A 3089-nucleotide genomic window follows, 5' to 3' on the forward strand; every position below is an offset into this window, starting at 1 on the left:
TTTGGCATCTTCGGTTGTGATAATCTTGTGCATGACGATGGATGGACTAATTCCTTTAAGATCGGCAATCGTCCATCCAATAGCACCCTTGTTCGCTTTTAACACCTCCATCAAGGCTTGCTCTTGTGCCACTTCCAAATTAGAGGCAATAATGACCGGCAAAGTGTCATTATCCCCTAAAAATACATACTTCAAGTGGCCCGGCAAGTCCTTAAGCTCTAACTTTGGTGGTTCCTCCAACGATGGTTTTGTACCCGAATCGATTTCCACCGGTAGACCCTCGAATTGATGAGTCCATGGTGGTCTACCTTCTTTCATCGCCATCACATCTTGTGCCTCCTCTTCAACCCGTAGTGCATAAGCATGTACCTGTTCAGAAAAGTCACACAGGCAAATATCCAAACCATCCTCCTCATACTCATGCGGGTCGCATCCATCTACTATGTCTGCCATAAAACACTCATCAACACCATTAGCATTAGAATTGTTAGTGAAAACATTCAAACGCATTTTTCGATTTCCGAATGCCATATCAACCGTACCAAATCTACAATCGATAATAGCATGTGCGGTGCTTAAAAATGGCCGACCCAAAATTATGTTTTGTTGTTGTTTAGGGTCCGCCGATGAGTAGTCCAAAACTAAGAAGTCCACCGGGTAGTAAAACTCATCAATTTTAACAATAACATTTTGAACCATACCCCGAGGCAACTTATGAGACAAATCGGCCAAAACAACCGTTGTCTCTACCCTTGCTAATGGACCAAAGTCATATTGGTCGTATAATCCCCCCGGTAAAATGCTAACTCCGGCTCCAAGATCTAGCAACGCCTTAGCCATTTGAAAATTACCAACTTGTACATTAATCAATGGCGTGCCTGGATCTTGGAGCTTAGGAGGAAGCTCCCCATTCAACACCGCACTCACTTGCCCAGTCAAATCTACCCGCTTAGGCACTTTTTTCTTGTTTTGCCTCTTTTGTGTGCATAATTCTTTTAAAAATTTTGCATAAGCGGGAACTTGTTTTATTGCATCAAGAAGTGGGAGATTTATTTTAACTTGTTTGAACATATCCCACATTTCCTCTTTTTGAGGACCCCTTGACACAATAACATTTTTCTTTCCCGGGTCAAGTAAAGCCGATGGGAATGGAACTTGACTCGGTTCACCCTCTATTTTTTCATTCTTTTCATTTTTACTTTTTTCACTTTCACCCAACCCCGGTTTTTTAATAGTTGTTTCTTGTGGTTTAACCGGTGCAAGTTCATCATCACTTTCCATTCCCGTGATGTCCTCAACCACCCCCTCGACCAATTCGGGTGACAAATTGGCCTTAAACTCTTTACCACTTCTTAACACACTAACATGGTTAATATTAACATTACCTCGTGACGAACCGTGTGAAGGGTTTACCTTTGTGTCGCTTGGAAGTTGACCCTTACCTTTCTTTAGTTCCGCCACATCGGTTGCTAATTGCCCCATTTGAGTCGTTAATGACTGGATGCTTTTATCGCGAACCTCATCTTTTTGCATCCGCACTTCATCAAGTTGATTCCGCTTTTGCATTTCCAATTGCATGCTTTTAAGCATCTCCATCACCTCATTTCCACCCGAAGATCCCCTTTGATCTTGACCCGTTTGGTATTGTTTTTGATACCCTTGGTTATTTCCGCCCCGGTACCCACCTTGGTTATTATAAGATGGCCGTGAACCAAAATTACCTTGGCTACCTTGAAAATTTGGGTTCGCTTGATTTGACGGGTTCCCATATCTAAAGTTCGGGTGATTCCTCAACCCGGGGTGGTAGGTATTAGAATTCATGTTGTTGTAGTTCCTACCACCTCCTCCTTGGCCTTGACCTTGGACTGCGTGAACTTCCTCATATTGCCCTTCCAACATTCCTTGGCAATTTTCAGCCGCGTGACCTATTTCATTACACAAAGCACACACATCATAAATTTGATTAGTAGTTTGAACATTACCTTCATCTATGGCATGCACTTGTGGTCGGTTAGTTGTCGGTCGGGCTCTCCTCGAAGCTTGGGCTTTCCTTTTTGATGTAGTTGCCATACTCTCCAAAAACTCCCAATCTTCATTCTCATAATTCGTTCCAAATGTCCCTCCGGTGATAGACATTAAATCCCGTGCATCTTCGGCGCTTAACCCCTCATGAAAAGCGTTCATTAACTCCCATAACTCAATCCCATGATGAGGGCAGTTTTTAATCATCATGTTAAAACGCTCGAACGCCTCATGGAACATCTCACCGTGTTGTTGTTGAAAGCTTCTCAACCCCTTCCGCGCATCATTAGTCTTTTGGGCGGTGTAGAATTCATCCAAAAAGGTTTGTTGCATCTCCCCCCATGTATAAATTGATGCTGAAGGTAATGTATAGAACCATTTCTTAGCTTTCTCTTCCAACGAAAACTGAAATAAGACTAACTTGACTTCATCGGCCGAAAAACCTTGACTCCCAAAAGTGTTGCAAATTGAGTCATAGGCCTCTAGATGAAAGTACGGCTCCTCCGTTGCTAACCCTTTATACTTCGGTAAACTTTGCAACGAGTTTGTTCTTACTTCAAAAGTTCTCCCTTGGTTGTTGTGAGGGATAACCACCGGTGAGGGGTTTTGAGTAATGATTGGCCTGAAATGTGCCTCTATTCCCCTTGCTTGTTCTCTAAGATGTCTTCGTGGCACACCATACCTACCTCTCGGAATAATCGGCCCATTCGGTCTTGGTACTTGCCCTTGTGGTGCGATCGGTTGTTGAAACTGTTGTGGTCGCATCGGTGGGCGCTGAGGCGGTCTTTGAAATGGTTGTTGGTGTACATGTTGTGGCCGGACCTGTTGCAATGGAATCGGTTGTGGCATTGGTGGCCCTTGTGGTCTTGGCCGAATATGTTGTGGTATAAGTTGTTGATGTTGCATTCCACCAACACTCGCCATCCCTTGAGATTGACTTTGAACATACCCAAAATCCCCTTGATCACCATAATCTCCATAACCGTACCCATCATCTTCATACCCCTCAAAGTCTTCAAATCCCTCATCATAATCACCCCCTTGCATTCCCGAGGTTTGCCCAAATG

The 3089-nt window shown here is 43.8% G+C and overlaps 1 non-coding gene across 1 annotated transcript; it reads left to right on the forward strand.

Moving 5' to 3' along the window:
- Nucleotides 1–2200: 2200 nt before the first annotated feature.
- Nucleotides 2201–2306, forward strand: LOC118492862. Its single transcript, XR_004894863.1, has one exon. It is a non-coding gene; the product is annotated as a small nucleolar RNA R71 (small nucleolar RNA).
- Nucleotides 2307–3089: the final 783 nt, after the last annotated feature.

This window comes from Helianthus annuus, chromosome 5 (assembly GCF_002127325.2).
Source record: "Helianthus annuus cultivar XRQ/B chromosome 5, HanXRQr2.0-SUNRISE, whole genome shotgun sequence".
Classification (NCBI taxonomy): domain Eukaryota; kingdom Viridiplantae; phylum Streptophyta; class Magnoliopsida; order Asterales; family Asteraceae; genus Helianthus; species Helianthus annuus.